The sequence below is a fragment of the Rattus norvegicus genome, chromosome 4 (genome assembly GCF_021556685.1).
Source record: "Rattus norvegicus strain SHRSP/BbbUtx chromosome 4, alternate assembly SHRSP_T2T, whole genome shotgun sequence".
NCBI classification, from domain to species: domain Eukaryota; kingdom Metazoa; phylum Chordata; class Mammalia; order Rodentia; family Muridae; genus Rattus; species Rattus norvegicus.
Genome location: NC_141537.1, coordinates 97,332,985 through 97,345,804, shown reverse-complemented (window position 1 = coordinate 97,345,804; position 12,820 = coordinate 97,332,985). Strand labels below are relative to the sequence as shown.

At 45.5% G+C, this 12,820-nt stretch overlaps 1 long non-coding RNA gene across 1 annotated transcript; it reads left to right on the top strand.

Annotated features, from left to right (window-relative positions):
• Positions 1 to 909: 909 nt before the first annotated feature.
• On the top strand, positions 910 to 10,593 carry LOC148006279 (uncharacterized). Its single transcript, XR_015686638.1, has 4 exons — positions 910 to 1,057; positions 2,084 to 2,142; positions 7,785 to 7,863; positions 9,923 to 10,593. It is a non-coding gene; the product is annotated as an uncharacterized LOC148006279 (long non-coding RNA).
• The last annotated feature ends 2,227 nt before the right edge of the window (positions 10,594 to 12,820 follow it).

The window sequence follows — 12,820 nt, the reverse complement described above, 5'->3', positions numbered from 1 at the left end:
GAGCATGGCAGCTTCACAAGTCCAAGCTCTGTTTTCAAGGTGATGGATGTGGTGTGTGTGTGTGTGTGTGTGTGTGTGTGTGTGTGTGTGTGTGTGTGCGTGTGTGTGATGTTATGAAACTGGAAGATAAATGCAGAAGATTGTGAGTATAATGCTGTAACAGAAGTGATGGGATTATGTACTTTAAAATGAGGAATATGTGGTATGAATTTGGGGTCATGGGTGGTGAAAGTTGATGTCTGTGCTTCACAAATCAGAGCATGGGGTTGGGATGTGACTGGAAATGACAGAACAGTCCAGGAGCGGTGAGCTGGTCTAGAATGCCTGATGTCAAGGGCTTGGGGAGAATGGAGTAGACACAGGTCTCAGAGCAGATACATAAGGCAGGTAGGGTTCCCCAGGACATTTTCAGCAATTCAACTTTCATGCAACAGGACTGAGGGGTGTTTTTTTTTTTTTAACACAATTTTTCATTAATTGTTTGATAACTTTATAAAATCTATTTTGATCATATATCCTCCTCCTCCTGAGAAACACTTTTTAAGAAAAATGAATCTAGCTAGGTATGGTGGTTTTATCCCAGTACTCAGGAGGCAGAGGCAGGCAGATAAATCCTGATACTAATGACCTTGAATCCATCAGTATCTGACATGGGGATTGAAGACCCTTTGAGGTAAAGTGCAATGTATAGAGAAGAAGTATCAGGAAGTATTCACTGGGTGATCTAGTGAACCTCAACACTGTAAAAGGCACTGCCTCTCTGTTCTCTCCCATGCCAGCCATGCAGGAACTGGCCTGAGTTTTATGATTTCCTAAGAGTTTACTCCTCAGGAGAAGGTTATTCCCTGACATCTTACAGAATAACCTTAAGGAGGTCAATAATGTCACTATTCTTTGTGATTGTTACAGAGCTCACACCTGCCAGGATCTTCATTACAGGAAATTCAGCCTGGCTATAAACTCCCAACGACACGAGTGCCTACATCCTGTAATCAGGGATTGAAGCGTCCATGTGCCAGTCATTGTGATAGATGTTGGGACTACAGCAGAGAAAATGGTAAGCTCTAGCCCAGATCACAGGCTGTCTAACCTGTGGGAAGTTAGGGAGATAATGGATCAACAGCTTCTGTGTTTTGGGGGTGATAAAGTAGGAGCACAGAAGCAAACCTAGGCACCCAACCTGCGTTCAGTTTAGATGATCAGATCAGGGCCAGGCTCCAGTGTCCAGGCCCAGATGGTGATAAATGCTCTGCTCTGCCCTCAGCACACAGAGACAATTACTTGTGCTCTCTAACTTAATCCTCCTGACAATTCCACGCAGAGAGTATTTCATGAGCACTAATGCTGGGTAGCATTTGCAAAATGCCTGACTTAAGTCACCACTCCATCCAAATTAGTTACCGTGGTGGCAGATCTGCAGGATGGACAGGAGAGCTGAAATTCAGTAACGAAGCTCAGAAGTGCATAGAGTCAAAGCACATGTGTGGGGAAAGCACCAATGAGGCCCAGATAGTGGTTTGGATTTTCACTGCGGCCAGAGTAAGTGGGAACGAAGTAGTGAATTAACCCACTTGGTTACTCTGGAGAGATATCAAAACAACAAAATGAGAAGAGAGATTCTGCCACTGATATCTCCTGAGAGGCTTCTTAGCAGATGGCTGGCCTGTCGGAGGGCAGGCTGATGGGTAGAATGTCATTCAGCAGCTGTCCCTCCCTCCTCATCCTTCCTGAATCCTGAGTCTGAAAGGCAAAGCCACTTTCTCAGTCCCCTTTACTGGTTCTGTGGGCATCAGAGCCCATCACTGAGATGTATTCACAGAAGACTCAGAATGAGAGTGGATTAAAGGCATGGAAGGAGAGTCATTCAGGGTCCTGTTGCACATGCACAGCCACCATTGCAGATGGAAATGTCTGGTCCTGTGAGACAGCAGTTGGCATAGCAGTCCAGCTTGCTGATCTAGGGCAGTGTCTGGTGTCTTTTCTGGGGGTCTCAGCCTAGTGGCTGTTCATCTAGCTTTTCTATTTTATGAAGGCTCAATTTCTGGTATTTATTTAACACTACTACAATGTTTATTTCCTCTAGTTTTATTTTTCAGAATCTCAACATGAACCATTTGATTTGCATATCTGGACTTGGACAAGGTGTGTAACATTTCCGAGTTTTTATTTCTTCACCTAAAAAATAGTACTGAAACCACTTCCCATAGGGTGGTTGAATGAGGATGGTGTGGCTACTTTTTGAAATATGCATGTCAAGAGCAGATAACAGGGGCTGGAGAGAGGGCTCAGTGGTTAAGAGAACTGGCTGCTCTTCCAGAGGTCCTGAGTTCAATTCCTAGCGACCACAGATTCGATGCCCCCTCTTCTGGTGTGTTTGAAGATAGCTACAATGTATCCTATACCTAAAATAAATAAATAATTCTTTAAAAAAACAAAAGAGCAGATAACAAAGTCTGTAGAACCACCTACCATCTAACTGTGGGAGTGTTCTGCAATCCTGGGAGGGGCTATGGATAATGGGCAGTGAGTGTGTGCACCTTTGCTCTTTGGTTTGTTTGTGACAGTTAGAGAGCTAACTCCCTTGGTGAACAGCACAAGGCTTGCCAAGCTCCCAGCATTTCCCTCTTGAACGTTAGTGCCCTTGCCTTCCTTCTAACTTATGGCACATACGGTTGTTGGTTTTGTTTTGTGTGTGTGTGTTTAAATTAGCATATAGAGTACTAGGTGTCATTATGATTTTCTTTTCTTGAAGAAAGGTCTCATAGTGGAGCCCTAGCTACCCTAAAGCTTACTGTGTATATCAGGCAGGAGTTGAACTCATAATAGTTCACTTGCTGAGATTAAAGAACTGTACCACTATGTCATGCTGATTATGATCTTTGCATCAAAATGCATTATACTTGGTTGTTCTCCTTGCCTGGTCTCCACCTTCATTCCCTGCTTGTAATCTCCTCTTCCAGTCTCCCCTTTGTTTTCAGGCCTCATGTGCCCCCCCCACTTCTTTGAATCTCTTCTTAGCCTCTCGGCCTTTTTATTTACTTCTCTAGGCTTTACCCACATCTACTCCTGCTTATGTGCGAAAGTTTATACATTATGAACTAGGATCCACATGTGAGAAAGAACGTGATTTGATTTTCTGCTTTTCTGAGTCTGGGTCACTTGAACTAATGCTTTTCAGAGTTGTTCATTTTCATGTTTTTAAAGATTTATTTATTCTATATAAGTACCCTGTAGCTGTCTTCAGACACTCCGGAAGAGAGCATGTGGTTGCTGGGAATTGAACTCAGGACCTCTGGAAGATCAGTCAGTGCTCTTAACCACTGAGCCGTCTCTCCAGCCCTCAATTTTCTTTTTGGCTGAGTAAAATGCAATACTATATCTATATCATATTTTCATTATCCATTCATCTGTTGATAAGCTGGTTTCATTGTCTTATTATTGTGAATAGAGCAGCAATAAACATAGATGTGTAGGGCTGGAGAGATGGCTCAGTGGTTAAGAGCACCCGACTGCTCTTCCAGAGGTCATGAGTTCAATTCCCAGCAACCACATGGTGGCTCACAACCATCTGTAAAGAGATCTGATGCCCTCTTCTGGTGTATCTGAGGACAGCTACAGTGTACTTATATATAATAAAATAAAAAATAAATCTTTAAAAAAAAATTGAGTTTAAAAAAAAATTTAAAAAAAAAACAAAAAAAAAAAAACCATAGATGTGTAAGTATCTTTGTGGAAGGATAGGGAGTCTTTTGGGTAAATGCTGATTTCCATATTGGCCATACTTGCTTGCACTCCCACCAGAAGTGACTGCAGTTCCCTCTTTCCCCACATCTTAATCGGCATTTGCTGTTCGTTTTTCTTTTTAATTTTATGTGTATGGGTATTTTGCCTGCATATATGTCTGTGTGTGTGTCTGGTGCTTGCAGAGACTAAAAGAGGGTGTTGGATACCGTGGCTCTGTAGTTACAAATAGTTGTGAGCCACCATGTGGGTGCTGAGAATCAAACTCCGGTCTTCTGGAAAACCAGCCAGTGCTCTTACCTGCTGAGCCATTCCTCCCGCACTTTCATTTTCCTTATCTCTTTGTTCGATGTGTGTATGAGAGTGTGGATGTGTGGAGGCTACACATGCATGTGGAGGGTGAAGATGATTTTCAGGAGTTCGGTCTCTTCTTCCAGCAGGAGTTTCTGGGTTGGAACTCAGGCTTACGCAGCAAGTGAGTTTATCTGCTGGGTCTTCTCGCTGAGCCTGTTGTCAGCTTCCTCAATGACAGACATTGAGGGGTGAGACACTATCCCAAAGTAGTTTTAACTAGCAGTTCTCTGGTGTTGAACATTTAAAAGGATTCTTAGTGACTATTTGTGCTTTTCCTTTAGAGAACAGTAAATTCATCTCAATGAGCCTCTGTTGATTGGCTGCTTAGCTTTCGTTGGAGTTGATTTTCTGTAGCTCTTCATAAATTTTAGTCATTAGTACTCTATCGGAAGCATGCTTGGCAGCTATATTGTCCCATCCTGTGGGCTGTTTGCTTACTTTACCGATAGTTTCCTTTGTTGTCAAGAAACTTTTTAACTTCACGTAACCCTATATGTTACTTGGGACTATTTCCTTTCCTGTGCTATTGGAGACATGTTCAAACCCTTTATCTTGACGTGCGTGCATGTGTTCTCCATACTTTCCTCTATTAGTTTCGGTGTTTCAGGTTTTGAATTAAGGTCTTTGATTTACTTGGAACTGATCTCTGTACACAGTGAAAGAATTGGTCTAATTTTATTCTTCAGTAAGGAGATGTCTAGCTTTGTCAGCAACATTCGTTGATTTAGCTGTTTTTCCTCCTTTGTATGTTTTTGATGACTGCCAAAAATTAGTCGGCTCTAGCTGTGTGGATTTATTTCTGCATGGGTCGTCTACTCTGTCAGTTGATCTGCATGTCTTTTTCTGTGCCAGGACCAGGCTCTCTTGGTTACTGTTACACTGCATCATAGTTTGAGCTCAAGCATGATACCTCCAGCTTTGTTCTTTCGCTTTAGTATTGCCTCGGCTTTGTATGGTCCTTTGTGACTCCACAAATACTTGGAATTGTCTTTTTCCTAGCTCTGTGAAGACTGCCATTGGGCTATTTTTAAAAGAAATGGTATCATCTCTGTAGCTTCCTTTGGCTTACTATAGTCGTTTTCATGGTACTAATTATGTTGTGGCAGATGTGTAGTAACGTACTGATGAGCATGATGGCTGCAAAGTAATGAGATGCGGATGAACAAAGAATGTAATTATACCACCTGACATGCTCTTTCTCAGTGATGTGAAGGGAAAACGAAACCTAACAGCGTTCTGGTGCTTTGGAGACTGGTCTTCTCACACTTATTTCTTGGGACTAACTGTCCTTTCTCCTGCCATCCCAAGCGAAGCTTTGCCTTATTTCATAAGACAAGAGCTTTGCTCTAAGAGTGAACAGGAGCAGGGTATGCTTCCTGAGAGGCTGCAGTGTTAGAAAGACGGAAATGGGAGGAGGGACTATCCTACTGTGTGCCCCGCCTCTCCCCTAGGGGTGCCCGGGCGCCTCCCGCACTCTGCCGGGAGGAGGCAGGGCAATGTCCGAAATAGGGAGTCCACAGTGCTTCCTGGTTTCCTGTTTGAGTACCCGGGAGCTGCCAGTGTAGCTCTCTGGAGAGGGAGACGGGAAGGGGGAGGTGGGGTCTGAGGTCTTTGTTTCCCCTCAGGGCATCTAAAGGCAGGCAGGAAGGTGAAGGTGGCCTGGGCCAAGCAGGAGAGGACCAAGCAGGAGAGGGCCTAGAGGGGAGAAAGCCTTCCTCTGAAGTGTTAGGTGCACCTCTTTAGCAATTGAAGGCCTTTCCACAATGATCCTTACTGAAGCAGCTCTCTGGGGATGTTCATATCTCTTGCTTGTTCATATTGCTTCATTTGGTAGTGGATGTAAATACATACACTTTATTCTGGGTAAACCAGGGATTCTGGCATGGCCTTGGTAGGGACAGAATGACATGGTTCCTGCCCCTGGGACAGGGCCAGCAGGCATGGGCCTCCATGAGTGTCAATGGCTGCTGTGGGCATAGGGCTTGTTTGTATAATAATGGACATATTTTCACATTCCTCTGAGGAATGTCCTCCCTGTTAACATTAATGACTCCATGATAATCAGAGATAGCATGAGTCCGGTAGGCAAAGGTGTAGATAATGTCACAGCAAATTAGAAAATGCTGGGACCTTCAGGACAGCCCTTGAGCTATAGGAAAGCTCTAAAGCCATGAGTTAAAAAATATAGACTTTCTCAGCTATGCAAAATATAAGGATGAAATATGAATTATGAGAGGCTTTACGAATCTAAAAGAACAGAAGCAGCTGTGCTGTGAGCCAACTTGTCAGAAAGATACTAAGAGATTTAGGGAGCAGTATTCACAGGAGATCCCACCTAGCTAAATTTGATTTGTTTATACTTACAAAGGCAAACAAATTCCTGAGCTCAGGGTCAGCCTGGGACAGAGTCAGGTTAGACCCAGGTGTGGTAGAAATGATAATTTCAGGGCAGTGTCCCACCCAGCTAGCTTAGCATCTGTGCTTAATAGAAGCAGGCAGATCTCTGAATTCTTTTGCAAAGTTAAAAGAAAAAGTGCTCTTGTTGTCTCCTAAGAATCAAAGGGCTAGGTCTTGGAATGCTGACTCAAAAGATAATCAAAAGGAAACCTGGAGTAAATGACTGGATTAATATGTAAAATAGAGGAAAAAGCTTAGGATCCTACCATCTGCAAGAGAAGGGCTATTCAGAGAAGTTTTTAGAATATCAAGGGAGAACTGCTTGGAGAACTATCATGAGCAGAGAACAGCAAGAGAAGACTGTCTGGAGAGACAAGGCTGTTTGGAGATCTTCAGAGAAAGCAGAACAAAGAAAAAGCAGCCAGGAAAGCTGAACTGGGCAGAACGTAGGCCGCCCGCTTGGACCCACAATTGAGTCAGTTGTTTTGCAGCTGCTCCCAGACACCCCTTCTCTCAGAACCCCTCTCCAAGCAGAGGCCAGTCCCTGGCAAATACTCAGGAAAGGTTTTCAGCTCATTGGCTGAAGGCTCAAGGCTTTCTACACACTTCATTAGCACGGAGAGGGATTTAGGTGTTTTGCTAAATGACTGAGAGCCCTAGATCCTCTCCATGGGGTGTCCTGGTCAGGTGCAGGGACAGGTAGAGAATGACTCCACTCCTACCATTCTCAAATCTCTGAGATTCCCAGGGTTTGAACTCATGCAACCTTACCAGTTCTTATGTCTGTCTGGTGGCATGGTCCCATATGCCCTACAGAGAAGAGGAGTGCTGGACTTGTTAAAACAGTGGTGGGCTTGTTAAAACAATGGTAGGAAGCTGGTGTTGTCTGCAGGTGGGAGTGGTCAGATAAAGTCAGCACATAGAGGAGAGCGGAAGCTAAAGAAGCACACAGTAAATGGGAAAATAGTGACTAGCTGAGGCTAGCACACAGCCACTGAGGTTTACTTCTCAGCAAAAGGGTTGACTAGTAAAATCCACCGAGAAGGATGTGCAAAGCCCTCAGCAAACATTTGTGCTGGACACCTCCTGTGTATTCCTGAAAGCATGTAGAAGGAAGAACCTGGTTTGCTTTGGTTTGTCGTCCCTCCCAGGGCCTAGCTAGTGGTGGCTATAACATGGTGGCTAACACAACTACTGTAGCTTACGGTAACTTATGGCTTTGTGAAAACAGAGCATCTCACAGGAGATTAAGCTGTTCAGCAACTGTCGAGTGCCCTCTATGTTTCTTCCAGGTCCCCTGCTGGTCTGAGGATGCTGAACTGAATGCAGGAATACCTGCACACTCCAGAGACAGAGGCAGAAGGCATTCAGGTAACAATGGCTGGGTTCTTGGTCCATTCATGTACTTATTGGTCCTTCACCATCTTGCAGGCTGGTGATCCAGGATGGGTACAGAACTGTGAGAGGGCAAGCTGTTACACTATGGTGACTTTTAACTGGGGATAAGGGCTGGAGAGACTGTAGAAGACCTAGTAGATCTCTTTATTTGGAAATGTGCAGGATGTTGAGGGTGAGGTGTTGATCTTAGACAGGATAAGTAGGAATTATCCAGGTGAGTCTTAGTTCGGGTTACTATTGCTTTGATGAAATACCATGACCAAGACAGCCTGTGGAGAAAGGGTTTATTTCATCTTATGCTTGCAGGTCCATCACTGAAGAAGTATAGGCAGGACTGATGCAATGGCCATGAACGAGTGCTGCTTAGGTTGCTTTCTTTCTTGTAGAATCCTGAACTACCCTGGCACAGTGCCACCCACAATGGGCTGGGCTCTCGCCCACTAATCATGCAGTAAGAAAATGTCCTAAAGGCTATTGTAATTAGGATTCAGATGATTTTAATTTGTGTCAAGTTGACAGAAAACTATCAGCACAAGGAGGCAAGCTCCTTGTAGTACTCCTGGTAGTATATGTGGGTGTATGTTTCAATAAATGAGGGAGGAGGGGAATGTTTTAAGCAAAGAAAGTGACATGTTGCAATGTCGCAAGAGAGGACACGGAGACCTAAGAAAGTAGGCCAAGTGCAATACTGCGAGAGGCAAAGACTGAAGGTCTGGAGGGAGTGGCGGAAAAGTGAAGTTTGAAGCAAATTGGAACTGGATCTTGCAAACACTTGTCATGTTAAGTAAATGTCTTATTAATTTTCTATTGCTATGATAAGGCACCATGATGAAGACAACTTCTAGAAGGAAGAATTTATCTGGGGTTTCCCATTGTAGAGAGTTAGAGTCCATGGCCATCTTGGCAAGGAGCATGGCGGCAGGCAGGCAGGCATGGTGCTGGCGTGGTACTGAGAGCTCACATCCTGAGATGCAAAAGTGAGGCAGAAGGAGACACTGGGAATGGTATTGTAGAACTAGAGTTTCATAAAGGTTACTCATTGTCAGAGCCCGAATGTGCAGAACTAGAGTTTCATAAAGGTTGCTCATTGTCAGAGTCCAGATGTGCAGGGCGGGACGTGCCTGAGGGAGAGCCAGAGATAGGACTTGCCAAACCAGCTATCAGCCCCAAGGACACTGACCATCCTTCCTTCCCCAAGGACACCCTCCCCTTCCTTCACCCCCCTGAGTGAGATGAGCCACCCTACCTGCCTGCCAAGCTGCTAGAGAGCACGTACTCCTTGCTGATGTCATTTCGCGCCGAAAGTAACTGTGCACCATTTGAATTGACCAATCATGTGCAACCTCGTGAATGCCCCTAACCTCCCCTATATAAACCCCCGAGTCTGGAGGCTCGGGGTCGATTCCTCTGTCTCCTGTGTGAGATACGTGTCGACCCGGGATCCCGCTAAGACCTGGGATCTCGTTAATAAAGCTACCTCTTGCTGTTTCATCAAGAATGGCTCCTCGTGATTCCTGGGGGCACCCCACCCTGCGATCGGAGCGAGAGACGCGGCTCCCCGTTTTGGGGTACGCTCTTTCATTTGGGGGCTCGTCCGGGATCGGAGCGTGACCCCCTGGAACCCCGAATGCCACTTGGAGGTACGTTGGTGTGAGTGTTGAAAGCGGCCGCTGTGTATGTGTATGTATGTGTATGTGTGTATGTTGTGCTTCTCGTACTGTGTATTGTGCCATGGTCTAAGGTTTAAGTTGGGTGTGCTCGGGTGGAAGGGCTTCCCACCCCGAATTTGAGTGCACCCCGTTTTCGAGTACATCTGGGCAGATGGGTTTCCTGCCCCGTATTTGAGTGCACTCGGGCGGAAGGGTTTCCTGCCCCGGACAGACAGTACACTTGGGCAGATGGGTTTCCTGCCCTGTATTTGAGTGTACTTGAGCGGAAGGGTTTCCCGCTCCGGACAGGCGCCTGTGAGTAGAAGGGTTTCCTACTCCGAATAGTCTTTTTCTTTCTTTTTTTTTTTTTTTTTCCTTTTTAGAAAGCACACCGGGGGACGCCCCAATCGCGCAGGCTCTGGGACGCGTGAGAGACGTTCCGCGAGCCGAATTTTGTCAGGAGGACCCGGCAACGGACAGTCAAAAAGATCTGACTGTGACTTGACTTCGGAGGTCGAGTTCGGCAGCCTATTTGAGTATAGGCACGGACAAGTGTGCTTAGATGTGTTAGTGTCTGTTGTCTGTATTCTATTCCTGTGTTTGGTATCCCAGAAGCAGCTAAGGTTAAGCTGCAGTTTGGGCCAGGTACTGAAGGTACCAGGCATCTGTGGAAATTGGTTATAGGATGCTTTGTCTTGGTCTTGTTTGTCTGGATTGTTTTCTATGGTATTGTCCAGTGTTTTTTTGACTTTTTATTCGTGTTTGAATTTGGACTGACGACCGTGTTTAAAATCTTGAACCGACGACTGTGTTTGAAATCATGAAACTGTTTGCTTTGTTCGTTGAAGAGTTTTACTTGGTCCCCTTAATGCTTAGTGAGTAAGGAACTTAATTTTGTGGACCCCGCTCTAGTGGCGGTGTGTTGGTTGATAGCCAAAGTTAATTTTTAAAACAGTGTTTTATCTGTGCTTGTGCTCGCAGCCAGCGGTGATGAGTTGGGGAAGATTTAAATTTTGCTTGGGAGCAAAGAATCTTAAAGGCGGAGTTTCAGCAGGTATGACACTTAGTGCGTAGCTGCCTAAAAGATCAGAAATGCTGTTAACAGGCTATAAAGGGGGGACAGGCTGTGTTAGAAATGCTACAGTAAGAATGATCTAAAAAGGCTGAGAGCTAGGTGGGGCTATAAGGAAAACAAGAATAGGAAAGGAATTTCTGACATTTGCTCACAGTAGGAGAGCACTCATTTAGAGAAGTTCTTTAAGGAAGCCTGCCTTATCTGCTGTCTTTATTCCAAGGGAGGAGTCAGTCTCCAGCACTAAATTACTTGGCGGTGGCCAAGGTCAGGATTAATGTTTTCTTTTCCTTGGGCCCTTTAAACCCAGTGAGACAGTTTGGTAAAGGGCTACTACTGAGGTCCTGATAGCCCCAGGTGAACTGGTTACAATTCTTTTATCAGCCCCCTGGCATCTAGCACCCAGGTTCTAACCATCTCTCCATCCTTTTGTTATTAGTTGTTACTAGAAGCCTAGTGTCATTTGGAGGCTGGTTCTCTTGAGAGGCAAAGCCATGGAGCTGACACTGACAATGGCCTTTTCGTTCCAAGAAAGGCCTCCTGGTTTAACTGTGTGACTAAATGCTGTTTGCCCTCTTCGGTAGACTCTATTCTCAAGATTCTCTTGTTTTCTCACCATCCCATTTGATATGCTTGTTAGTAACTGTTACAGGTCTTCTTTACCACCGAGGAAAGACGGAATCCTACTAGAGGCCAGAAAAAAAGGGTTCCAACACGGATAGAAGGCCCTCACTTCTGCCTGCTCTCTTCATACCCCTGAAGGTAGGGAGTGCTCCAGGTCTGCCCCCAGGCTCCAAGGGTGGGTCTCCTAGGGGCTGGAAAATGCCCCACCAATCTGGCTAAGATAAGGAAAGGATATGAAGAGAAAGTTACAGAAACTTGAAGGGTTAAGCTAAGTCACTGAGAGAGTTATTATAAATTGCAGAGAAAATAAGTTGATGCGTGGTTCAGGGTCTGTGCAGAAAAGTGGACAGCACCTAATAGCTGTAGAAGAAGATGCAGAGAGACTGAAGAAAAAAAAAAGAAAGAAAGAAAGAAAGAGGTAAAGAGTGCAGGAAGCTAGGGAAGAAAAGAGACAAAAAGAAGAGGAAATTAGAGAGCTAAAGAGATAAAAGGCGAGAGAGGAACATATACTGGCCACAGTAGTTAGGGAACCTAGGAAGATAGTACCTGGCAACAGAAGAGAATTCCTGGCTAAAGATCAGTGTGCCTAATACAAAGAAAAAAGGACACTGGGTCAGGGACTGCCCAAGAAAGAACAAGAGGGGCCACTGGAGAGCTTCTTGGTCCTAGAGTGCTGGCTATGTACAGAGATAGAAGGGAAGTGTGGATACAGGGACCCAATGCTCTGTGCTCCTATGCCCCCCAGTGGGCCAATATCCAAAGACCTTGAGTGCAAGGGGCTACTGGCAACGAACAATACTTATGGACTGCCCGAAGAACAGTGGACCTTGGCGTGGGCCGGGTAACCCACCCACTAATTCATGGTCATCCCTGACTGCCCCTATCCCTTGCTCATGAGAAAATTGCTCTCCAAAATGGCTTGCGTGGGCTAAAATGGCTGGGTGAGGCCATGTGTATGCATATCTGCAGACTGTGTATGTGGAGCTTAAGACCTGTCTCAGTGCACCAGTACCTGATGCTGGGAGATGTGTGGCTTAGTCCTGATCTGCCTGGAACACATCACTCCTGCCAGCCGGGCACTAACAATTATCACCCAATCCAGGACTTAAACTGTGATAGAGTGGCTGATGTTCTGCCTTTGAATAGAGTGTCCCAAAAGATGGGACCACTGGTCAGCTGCCATGGACTAGATTCTCCACCGGTTGGGGACAATCTGGTCACCTTGCTGCCCAATCCGGACCTGGAGCCACCACAGCACAAGTGTCAAGTACTGGCAGAAGCCCATGGGTGGAGGAAAGACCTCTGCGACTGGCTGATTGACCCCTGCTGAAGGCCGAGGCTACCTTGTCTACAGACGGGAACAGTTGTCTTCATGAAGGTCAGAGATAAGTGGGTGCTGCCATGGTGGACAACACGATGTCATCTGGGATGGCTGAACCTCAACCCCCCAGTACATCAGCACTGCAGATGCCTTTACCATCTCTTGGATGCCCTAGTGAAGCCAACAACTGTGAGTACTATTCATTGCTCAGGATATCAGGAGGGAAGAGATTCAGTGACATGGGGCAATAACGAAGCAGATAAA